We start from the raw sequence: 12,822 nt of genomic DNA on the forward strand, positions 1-12,822 counted from the left end.
ACACACACAGACAGACAGACAGAGACGCACACAAACAGACAGGCACACACACAGACACACACAGACACACACAGAAACACAGGCAGACAGACAGACACATACACAGACACAGACAGACAGATAGACACAGGCACAGACAGACACACACAAACACACACACAGACACACACAGACACACACGCTACATGCAGATGATATGGCAGATGGCATTCAGTTTAGACAATTATAATTTCAGCTTAGGCAACTATAGTGGTAGTAATCATACATCCCTGAGTTGCACACAACAGCATGCCTGTGGTATAGCAGACGGCATGCACCTTACATAATTATAGTGGTGGTTAGCATACATACCTGTATTGCACCATCTGTGTTAGCAGTCTATGCCCCATACCTGCAACACAATGCATGCACTTTGCACCATTGCACTACACTGCCATGGTGTATGCTACATACAACACATGTTAACAGACCATCCCTGACCTTTGTACATCTGCCACTGATGCTTTGTGTTGACCACCGCCCCATGTGTGAGGACATGAGCAGTAGGATATGTCGACTGCATACTATGTTTGCCTGAGCCCTAGCTTGCATATCTCCCCCAAAGCAGTGCATGTCTGTTCAACATTATTTTGGCTACCCCTGAGCTGAGTGCAGACATTGCACATGTGGCTGTACACACATGTTTGACATGGCTGTCCCTACTTTGCAATGATGCCACAGACCAGCACAAGTTTACAGTACACTGGCCTGCTGTGTGGTGTATGACCTTGCCAGTCACATGTAGCATGACATGTCTTTTGCTGACGTGTTGAATGGCATGCATGCATGTGTAACAAAATGGTGTCCTTTCCAATTTACAGTACGGTAATGGTGTCCCAATGCAGGGACATGTTATACTAACATGGGCCTTCAGCTGATGCAATGTTGTCTGTCCACCCTACAAATATGCAGGGACATACTACACATTGAGCTGATGTGCATAGCCATCGCAGGGATTTATGTGGCTTCACAATTGCTATACAGTGTGAGCTACTGACACAGTTCATAGCCATGACTATGTTCACATACAATACATATCTAATGTGGAATGCGACCCATGTCACCAAGTTGTATACACAATAAACCCTAATGTGGAATGTGTGATACAGGTCACAGCAGAGTATATGGATGACACCCCTGCACATCTGCAACCATATTACTGATACCTGGCAACTATGCCCACACATGGCCAACTTACAAGTACTCTATATCCCACATGCCATCTGTGTACCTCACACACATGAGGAGCAGGCATGACAGTGATGTCTGCCACCAGCAAGGTGAATTTACTGTATCTGTGGCTTGATGTGGATGTATGTGTATGTTGTGCAACACATGTATGTATTTGGATACTGTATAGGTGAATGTTTCCATGTCGTGACACACTCCAGATGTTCAAGACATGTTATGTGGTGGTTTCATGTTATGCTTACACAAGCTGTGCACAGGCCTGTATGATGTTTAGTGTTTCACATCTGCAATATCACCATTACACAAAGGCCATAGTTGTATTCTGTCGAGCCAATGTAAAACAGGGTGTACACATATGTATATCACCTCTTCTGTGTGTGTTGCTTCATATCTCTGGCCATCCTCCATGGCCATGTATACACATGTACAATCCAATGGTTGTGATGGCCATCTTACTTCACATGTCAGTGTTATCCCATATGACATACACACATAGATGTCATATGATCCACTGAGGACAGGGCTATACAGACAAAGGGTGGTATGTGTGGTATGTGAGACATGTTTTGCAGGATAGGTGAGCAGTGTTGCAGTCAGCCCACTACATGTCATGGACATGTCTGTTAGCACATGACATTGTGTGACATTTATAGCAAGGGTATATTCCACAAGGGTGTATCCTGTGGGCCGGGCGTACTCCAGCTCCAACACATTTAGTGTGTGCGCATGTATGATCTATGTACAGTACTGATCATATTCCGAACATGTGTAATTCGAATATGTAGTACCTGTCCCTACAGTGGAACACACCTCCACCATTGTATTCACTGTTGTCCACACATCTGGCAATGACAGTTTGGAAGGCTTAGTGTAGGTGTTTCATATAGTCTTCAGTTGTTTCACATAGGTAAACAGTGTGATGCATTGCAGGTCTGACCAGTGTCCATTAACAGGACCACCATACATTATATGTATACGTGTGTTATGGCAGATATAATGTGATTAATATGTTCTATGCATTATTAGGCCTAGTAATTAATAATCTCACCTGACACAGGCTGCTGTCACTGCAAAATGCCAGAGGTATCTAAACAGGAGTGTCACAGCAGTAAGATCATTATCCACACCTGTGTGATAGCTACAGGGTGCAATGTCCATGTTAGCATATAAGCCAGTACAATACATTAAACTATGGAGTATGCACATGTCTGCATACATAGAGTAGCAGCTTATAGTATGTGGCATGTGTGCATACATGCCTTGCATATGATGTTACATTGTACAGTGACACATGCAACTATGTGATATATAGTTGTGTTTTATGTGCAGTAGTGACTTACCAGGCAACTCCAGGCTTAGTAGTTGGGAGACACCCACCTCCACAATACCATCTAAAGCTTGTGGATGGAGGTCTGCAGGTGTCCGCAGGTTGGCCAGTAGCTCCTCGGTACGTGTGAGTGGGGGCTGTTGAATGCCCCCCCACCTGTTGCACCTTGTTCCCTGGTGATTGCATTAGCACGCTGTTTCACCCGTCTTATCAGGTCAGTGCAGTGTTGGCACACCTGCTGATAGGTGTGATTGTGACTGCCAACATTATTTATCCTCCTGCAGAGTTTCTCCCACAGGTCATCCCACTGCTGTGCATCCCGTGGCACATGGCTGAAGAGCATCATGTAGGTGTCAAGGAGGTATGGGATGAGGACCTCATACTCCAAGCGGCTGTAAGGCGGCAGTTTGCTACGTGGCATACCTGGAAGACATAGCAATGGAGACAGGTCACAGAAACTGACAGAGAAATACAGCAGTACAGCTGAACATACATGTGTATCACATTTATTAAGATTACAAATACGTCTTTGTAAATCTACATGACACTAACACCACTGACATGTATAAGTCACACACATTTGACACCTACTGGTGATGTGATGTTTTTGCCATATATGTGTGTGTGTCATGTGATGACATTGCTCATACACCATGTGGATGTTGTCTTGATGTGGGCATATCTGTCTGTAGTGGTGTCTTTACCTATCAGCACATACCTGGATGTGTTCACATTAATGCAATTGACCTTAATGCTGTGTATATGACACATATATAGTCATACATAGCCGTTAGTGACATGACCTGTGACCCTGCAGACTTGCTGTGTTTTGCCATATATATATATATCTACATGGCACTGTACAGCTGTGTAGCATCCTGCCATGTATTGCCTGTGTTGCACATGTGTAACACATGGGACAGTAGCTAGCCTGATGGCATTTGCAGGGTTAGATATCAAATATAGCATGTATGGTCATAGTGATCTAGTAGGCTATATGCCCTGGGACATTTATGAGCCTAGACAGACAGGTTACCTAGCTGTAAACAACAGACAGGTAAGTTTCAGTGGTCAGTTCACATGGTTACTTATTTATTTGGCATGTGGTCATCACACCATGTCACAGAGAGGGGCGATGTGCAGCTTTGCTAAACAGGGATGCATAGTATGGCAAGAGAGTGTTCAGTGTATGGGACAGGGATCTGTCAGGCATGTTGTGATCCTTGTACTAGAAAGATGGATGTCCATGACATATGTATTTATTTGGGATCAGGATGTGTTAAGTGTAGCATGTCCAACACCTCAGGGTTGGACATGGCTTTATTCAGGGTAGACTGCATGCTACATAGTGCAGCTAGGGATTGTGAAGGGCAGTGTAGGCCATCTACACATGGGCAATAACCCTTAAAGGAAATATGTGATCTATTATGGGTCACATGGGTGTTGAGTATGGCTGAGCAGTTATCTCTATATTCCTGGAGGGCACCCTGTTATGATTAGGGGTGCCACTTATGACTACCAGTCTTTTGTGGTGACGTAACTATCAAAGGAAAGTGCTGTCCAGCTGCATCCCATACACACAGTTGCCATTATGTTGACCGCTGCCTAGGTGTTAGTTAATGAGTACAGGGTTTGTAACACAGGGGATGACAATGCAATACATAGCTGTGAGACTGTGGCCATACATCACACACCACACATCTGACACACTAAGGCCCTTCTGTATGTTGAACACAGCACACAATGAGTCAATCATTGCTCCTAGTTCATAGTCATTTGCAAACATCAATAGGCTGATGCCTTCTGAGTTAGTCTATGTGGTATAGATAACAAAGAGGGGAGTACCAGGAATGACCCCTGTATTACTGTGGCTGGCACTGGCTTGATGTGCGTGTATTCATCAGACACCTTCTTTAGTGTTGGTTCTGCCAGAAGTCCAGTTGCCAACCACTCCTGTGACATAGGAATATACACCTAGTTTACTGAGTGTAGCTGGAACACAGTATGGGTGATGGTGTTCTACAACCTGGCAAGGTCATGATATGCAGTGTGAATCAACCCTACTGTCATCTACATCTGTACCGAGTACATGAATTATGCTGACCATGGTTCATGGCCGTACAGACCAGACTCAGCAGGGTAGTTGTGCACTATGTCCCATTATCAATGGTGCCTCTCCCTTGGTGGGGTGTGATAACTGTAGCTGTGCACCATTCGGTGTGTACACAGCCTGACGTGGAGCTATGATTGAACATGATGTGTATATGGATAGTTGAATGTTCTTACATTTGTGTAGGATACACCCTGGGATGTTGACAGGTCTCATGAAAGCTGTATGTATGGCATTAGAGAGTGCAGCTTGTTCCTGCATAGTTGTTAGTACAGGGGCCCCTGTAGTGTACATGGATATATTACTAAGTGTACCTGTTGGGGGTGAGGGGAGGTGGGAGTGGGTTTAGGTTCTCTGATACACTATCTGGATGAACGGGTGCTATTTCTGTAGGTGCAGTACTTCCCATGTCATAGTGCTGTGCAGCACGACAGATCTTGTCATTGCCCTTACGATTAATGACACATCTATAGAATGCTCTGTGCTTGGCCTCATAATATGTGGCTGATTAGTTTCACAGTAGCTTTGCATGGTTTTATATGGTGTATCTGCATCTTACTGAGGCTGATCCAGGATCACCTACACTCATGTGTGTTCACTCTTGCAACAGTTACTACCTTCTGTGATACAGTTTAAAGCATGGTACCAACAGTTTGCCTACTTGCTTGTGTTGGGTTGACTCCTGGTTCTGTTTCAATGGCAAAATCACTGCACATATGTGACTGCTTAAGGTTCATTTGTGTAGGATTCAGCATTTGCACATGCATAGTCCATCTGCATGGGTGCCATGGCACTCACCACTCTGCTCTTAGGAAACATAACATTGGCATTGGAGACTAACTATGTGTAGCATACTGTTAGTCCTGTTTGTGTGACTACTGTTATCCAGGTCAGTGGAGTCGATGGAATCCAACATGCACTGAGCGCAGATGTTGGTACATGAGGAGTCTTTCCAGTTCATAATAGAATAGTTGAGAGTAGCCAATATTATGGTTCTGTCTCAGACCTACTCTTCCCCATTACAGCACATTATAACAGTTGAGAAGTGGGTGGCCTGGTGTGTGATCTGTTTTAAGGTGCATTTTGAATTCCACTGTGGCACAAAGGTAGTTGCTCAGCATAATGCATCTGATGTTATGCAAGTGCAATTAGCATGGGGGTGTACATATCCTTCAGGAATATGGACACACCTGTGGCCTGTGTGTTCCAATAAAGGATAATGGGCAAGAGGTGAGGTATGTGTTATAACATGGTCATGCAGGTGTGCTCTCTGGAGCATTGAAACATGTCTCAGCCACTGCACAGATATGTTCTCCATGTTAGGGATTAACAAATGGTGTCTGTATAGTGTTTCTGACATGTATAATTGTGTAGCGAGGCCCGCAGTTTATTGACTGGCTGTCCCTGTAACAGCAGTGGACCCTCACCTGAACTGTGCATGATGAAGGCACTATAGGGGAATCATGAGCCCTAGGCAGTATCCAGATTCCCAGGAGTGACAGGTGCAGGCTCTGTCTGGCAAAGCATCATGATCTGTCAACCATGTTATCCCAGGATGACAGATACTGTATACCCTGTGACATGCACCACTACGCTAGACAATTGTGGAATACAATCCTTTTGTACCTGTGCTGCAGTATCATTCTGGCCAATGGCAGAATGCTACCTAGGCCTTGGGACATACCTGCATGGGCTAGAAGACCTGGCAGTTCCTACATGTGTTTCCATGCAGTCCAGGCTACTGAATCACAGGTCCTGCACAACAACATGAAATATGTCAGAGCCATGTGCATAGTTCAAAAGGTGGTCTGAGTGTGTGAGTATGTGGCTAATCATGGCAGACAGGCAGCTGACAGTATGTATGCCCTCGTATAGGTCAGTGTGTAACATAGCGCTAGAGTTTGCATTCACAAATGATCACTGTTGGGCATGTTTCCAGTCATGTGTTCAGAGGTGTGGGACAATTATGCAAACTATGTCATACAGTTTGTGTATGTCAGTGTCTGTCTCTTCCTGCTTCGGGGGGTCACTTGTTTGGCCAGATACTTAGACGCATCTGTGAATGTGTGTGATTTCTGGTAGTGTGTGTGGGTGTCCTTACTGTGTTCTGGTAAGGGTATGTTGATTGTGTTGATGAGCTGCATGTGTTAACCTACACCTCAAGACTGTCTAGTCCAGTCACTGCTGTAGACTGGGCTGCCTTCCAGCTTACCCCTGTAGCTGCATCCCAAACAATGTGTGGGATGTGGTGTTAGGTGGGTCTGGCAGTGTACATGGCATAGAGATTACATTTCCCCAGGATGGCCACATACACAAAGCTGACATTAGGAAACACAAGTGGCTGACTAGTGGGCATGCCTGGATGAGCAGTCAGTACTACAAGTACCAAGTATTGTATTTAGTTTACGTATTGCCTATGAAGATGTTTTAGACAGTGATGCTCACATGTAAATATTTGTGTTATGGATATGACAACAATGGCTATTACGGAAACATTTTAGCTACCTTTAGCAGCAATCCTCCTCTGAAGAGCACATTATATCCTGTTAGTTGATTACAGATGATGCAATTGTCTGCAGGTCTGTTTTCTTCTCTCGGTATATACTCACATATCCACCAGGACCATGAGCTCTTTTGGGCACAGACACCCACTCTCTACACAGAGTCATGCATCAATAGGCTCTGATGCCACTATCAACACGATCAGGATATAATCAGATAGTGTGAGCCATCACCTATGATACGGCTATTACACATGGGCAACTGTCTCCTACATCTTACACTACTACTGCAGATGTTCCACTGGAGTTCAAGATGATATGCAACCTGTTTCATTACCAGTGTTGTGCACTACCTTACATACAGTATGTGCAGGTGGCTGTTAGGTTGGCAATGAGAGGTTGGGCTACACAAACCTGGTATTTCAACCAGAGTGTCTGTACTCTCTGTACACTCTATGTACACTCTATGTAGGTGTGCACATAGCCATTTGGCCCAGCCCTGTAACAAGGGTCACTACACATTTGCATAACATGCACAAATGCACAGCTGTTATTGCTTGCAAATGATAGTAGAGAGGTGGATATTACATGTGTTATGTGCATGGATAGTTACCTGGCTCTTCCAATTATCTTTGATATCATGCTGCTAACCTCTCAGATGAATACTAATGCTATGTATCGTGTCATTGAGTATTGTAATTGCCAATAGACATAACTACTGTTTGCATAAAATAACAGAACTGCTATGTAGAACAGAATACAGATCTGCCTAGAATACTGTACATTACAGTTATTGGCACAATATCCCACAATGCCACCATATTCGCACTGTAAGCCCACCTTTAACATGGTCATCTTACTTACACACCCATACATATGTCGACTGTTACAATATATCGACATATACTATACCCTGTTATAGCACATACTTGTTGAACCAATCCTGACACTGACAGGGGCCGGAAGCGAATTGTTGGGTTCCAGGCAAATATCAGCCCTTGTGGTTTATGTGGAGTGTGCCGTGTGACCTACAGCAGAACACACATAGAATACTACAAGCATTACTACTGCTCAACAATACATCGCTACAAGATAGCTATTTCCACTATATGCATTGACTATACTGTAATTCTTACAGTACAGGTACTACATACACAGATATACTACATGTTATACATACCATCTTAGTAATCGGGGGTGTTATTAACTAGTGTAATACTCATTTTCGGTTCGTCTTTCAGTGTTTTTGAATGTCCTACACATATATACAGATGGTTTGAATGTGTGACAAGGCAACCTTTTATAGTTACAGATCAGTAATGTGCTATCCCGATGATCAATTGGTGTTCCTAAGTAGCTAATTACATGCACATCAGCTGCACTGTTACTGTCTTAGCCAATACCCTGGCTGCAGTGGAGTATAACTGAGTACTCCCCTTGGGCGTTGTCCCTTTGCCTTACTTGTGAGGAAGACAGCGTGGAAATTTTGTTTGAAATCAATTGCAACAGCTGTATGGAGATGAACAGTATTATGTTGTGTGTAATGCCTAGAGGAGCTGGTCTAAATGTGAGTACTGCTGTTATATTTCTGAACATTGCTACTTGTGCAGGGTTTGTCTGTACCTAATGCTTCTGCATATGTTTCAGTCTGGCCAGATTGTCTGACCAGCTCAATGCTGCATAGCTCTGCATATAATGTTAGGGGGTTTACAGTGTGCTTACCAGACATATTTAGTTTAGTGTTACTGTGTATCATACTGTGCTAATAATCAGTACTCGGTAAAACTTCCTGGTGTACGAAACTTTCAACCCTCTGAAACAGGATTAGATCATACAAACCCTGTTACATCAGCAGCTGTTCAATTGTATAACAGCAACTATTTCACATAGGGCAATGCTAGTGTGTCTGTGTCCAGGTATGTTAAGGTTTCAGAAGATGTTGTACAGTAGCTGCATAATTGGTTATGGTATAACAGTATGTATTGATATAATTATTTCGGTTGTGGGGTAGATGCTGGTGGGTGTACATAGCACATGCAGGTGTGTAGGAACCCCTTTTATACAACATTTATATGTGTGTGGCTGTTCTTGCCCTATGTGAACACCTATCCCTTAGTGGACTAATACTATGGTAATTGCAGACTGTTTCATTAAGGCACTATTAAATGCTTCCTGTATAGCATGCAGGTACTGTTAGTCCTTAAATCCTTTTGGCAATACATTGGAATGTAATAAAGATTTGCAAAATGATAGCTGTCTGTGTAATTCTGTCATGGATATTTGCAGTCATTGCGGTTGTGTTGGTGACGGTGTCCATAGAACATATTTGTAATAGTGTAATGGTATAAACTCTTCATATGTTATGTTCATATTGTTTGGGGGGGGGATGTGTGATTGCTATGGTCCATGTTATACTCAGATATGACCACTTCGGATGCTGTCTACAGACATGTATGTATGTGTGTGTATATATATATATATATATATATATATATATATATATAGATATATATGTATATATATATATATATATATATATATATATATATATATATATATATATATATATATATTCATATACATTTACGTGTATATGTATATAGATGTATGCATTATTGCATACGTTTATTTGTACCTCCATAGATGTGTGGATGTTTTTAACCTATCTATATATCTACATATAGATGTAGACCTGTATATATCTATATATCTATATATGAGCATACACCTTTAATTGGGTACATGGTGGGTTGTCCTATTTCAACACATTCCTCCCTTTTGTGTTTTAACCTGTCTGCATACACTGCTAGGATAGGTACGTCCCAGGTAGCTTAGTGTTAGGTTATTCTGAGAATGGAGTACATGGTTGCAGGTTCTACTCCTGGAAGGTGTTATTATTTTACCTCTCAGAGTAGGCACTGGTAGGGAAAGTGTGAATAAAGCACATTTACCTGGTTGTGAGCAGGTTTGCCAATGGTCTGCGTGATGTTAAGCAAAGGTCAAATGTGTGAAGCACTTCTCTGTTTACCATGTTTCAGCACCACTTACTGTCACGCAAACACGTGGAAACCCACTTTCAAATGCTTAAGAGTGCTTTAATCCACCTGCATCCAAAAGCCCTTGCAGGTCTTGAACCCGGGACATGAACATCACAGTCACTGACTTTACCTCTAAGGAATCTGAAATATGTACAAATGTTATAGTGTTTATAATATACATTGTACTACAGACATTCCTCACTACTGGAAACAAATGTGACAGTCAGTTGGTGTACATATGTCTGATACATGTTAATGCTCATATGTTTGTGAAAGTAGGTGTTGCAATGTGACATGGCAGGGTGTATTATGAATGAGTAAGGTTCTTGCTTTGTGTCCTTTTTATATTGTTCCCATACTCCATGGATGCCCCTCCAGTTCACTTATTGGACATCCGACCCAGGCCCTCCTTGATGCATGATTGCATTACCCATCATTACTCCCCCACCCCAATCTTCACATACACAACAACCACCCCTTCTATGGTGAATTAGGTTAATATTAATTGTTATAATAACAGAGATGCATGTGTTTTGTGTACACTCCAATTCCTTTGGAGTGCTTCTGTGTCATGAAGTGTGTTCATAGATATATGTATCTATGTACAGACATCACTGATATATATATATATATATATATATATATATATATATATATATATATATATATATATATATATATATATTTCTTATTAGTTTGTAACAGTAACACATCTGTAGACTGGAATGTGTTGGTTCACAAACTACAGTACATTACAGTGTACTATACATATGTACACAAAGTCACTGTCCCATTTGTGATCATTACAGTGAAATGCATATGGTATAAGGTGTAGTCTCAAGACATTGTAATATGTGTACACCTCGGATGGCTATGTGGTACGTCCCATGACTATAGTGTGCACGGTCCAGGGTTTGACACCTGCGATGCTTTATGAATGTTTTTTACTGCAGAATAAGGCTCATTTAAGCAGTTGTAAGCATGTTTAAAAGTGTTTGTGTGACATTATAGCAGCAGTTAAACACAGTTAAAATAACTTTGCAACATATAACCTGTGCGTGCAAACACAGCCACATCCGCTAACTACTCCGGATATATACATGTCAGTGATGTAACATCTCACTATGTGCTGGCATAACATTACATTCTCTGTTGACTGTACCATCCCACACACATGGGTTTATATGGGTGATTCAAATGTTTATTATACAGACGATTACTACCTATATATGCAAGCTGTGGTTAAGGTATACTTTTGCACATGATAAACATCCCTGCCTATATCGGGATTGTACCCTCGAATGCACAGATACTATGTGGATGCTGTCACCATTACACTGTTGAGATTTACATTGCTTCCACCTATTTCCTATTTAAATGATTTCTATGTGTAAGCTAGGCTAAGCAAAGGGCGGGAACCCCCAGACTCACTGAGCTTCATGTACTCTTCAAATAACAACATATAACAAATGTACTGTGAAACAATACATTACATTCCTAACTGCATTAGGCATAGCCCCTCACTGATACACCTCAAGGGGAAACCCTGTTGTGTGAATGGGTAACAGACTATACACCCCTGGGATCATGTGTCCCAGAACCATACAGCCAGGGGGTGGGGGAGCCTGTCCAGTTTGATAGCTGCAAAACCTGTTGGGGAAATTGAATGGTGTTGAGTTGCCACATTAACATGCCCTCTTTAGATCACTAAGTGCCTCTATCACCCTCCACAACCCCAGTCTTCAACAGCTTCCAGCAACTCTGCCTGGAATTGCTTCATTGGCTATGCTTGACAGAGGCTCAGTTACTTCATCAATGGTGCAGGGAAGACCAACACACTGTTGCTATGCTTCTAATTGCCCTTGGGCAGATAGGTAGTAGGCTATCTGTGAACCTCTAATGTGCATGCCATCACAGCCATAATATGTGAATAAACAGACCTTCAGATCACAATATACAGCGTGAACTCACCATGTAGTCAAGAAACAGTTGAGTACAGCAACAACATACAGAAAACTGATACTTAGTCACTCCAAATACCTATCTTGGAAGCTAGAAGACTTGTATAAGTTTAAGGCTTTCTATTGCTTACCAGTAGGTTACCTACAGGGGAGATGTAAAACAAGCACAGATGGGGAACATGCATGCAATGATACCATACCAGCCTATGTGTCAGCCTTATGCTTTGGAGTACTGGCCAAGGTTATTGGTGCCCCCATAGTGCCTTATTTAGGAGAGTCTTGAAGGTGAATACCAGCTCCATAAACAGCACAATAGCAGATTCAATGAGGATTATGCTATTCAATACCAGGGGTTGTGATCACAACATGCTTGCACTCACAGCACTCCTTAGGATGGACAACATCAACATCTGTGCATTAACTGAAATCTATCTTAAGGCTCCTGAGAGCACACCAGAACTTCCAGACTACAAACCATACCACACATTTTAGCCACAGCACATGGACTGACAGACAGGGAGGGGCTGTATCCATATTCATCAGGGATAACTTCACCTCCAGGTTAGTGGGGCAGCATGATACCTCTGTGATCATCCATGTGCAGCTAACATCAGACACAATTGCAATGTGGAATGTGGCCTGCTACGGATCTCCC

This window comes from Protopterus annectens, chromosome 1.part2 (genome assembly GCF_019279795.1).
Source record: "Protopterus annectens isolate FY-2018-M chromosome 1.part2, PAN1.0, whole genome shotgun sequence".
Taxonomy (NCBI): Eukaryota; Metazoa; Chordata; order Ceratodontiformes; family Protopteridae; genus Protopterus; species Protopterus annectens.